Source organism: Pteropus alecto, unplaced genomic scaffold (assembly GCF_000325575.1).
Source record: "Pteropus alecto unplaced genomic scaffold, ASM32557v1 scaffold42, whole genome shotgun sequence".
Taxonomy (NCBI): domain Eukaryota; kingdom Metazoa; phylum Chordata; class Mammalia; order Chiroptera; family Pteropodidae; genus Pteropus; species Pteropus alecto.
Window position 1 is genome coordinate 6,655,476 of NW_006434825.1, and position 407 is coordinate 6,655,882.

Consider the following 407-nt stretch of genomic DNA (forward strand, 5'->3'; position numbering starts at 1 on the left):
TCTTTCCAAATATTATAATATGGGAATATGTTTGTTTTATATTATATGAAAAGATATCTACTTTATACAATATTTAGTATGATTTCAAAATTATGTACAGGTTAAAATATAAAGCATGAGAGAGGTATACTGAATATGTTAATTTTTATCAGTGACTATATTTGGTGTTATGGGTACTCTTTTTTTCCTAATTTTCTATTTTCTACATCCCAAGTATTTTCTCATGAGCACATATTAATTTTTAAAATGAATAAAAATAAATCTCATTAAAATTATTTTTAAGATAAGCTTTAGAATTTGGAAGGCTTTTTTGAGTGAAATTTACTGTTTTATTAAAACCTAAAATAAACTCATCACCCCGCCCCCAATGGTTAAAAGATGTCATCTGAATAGTATGGATTATTCCT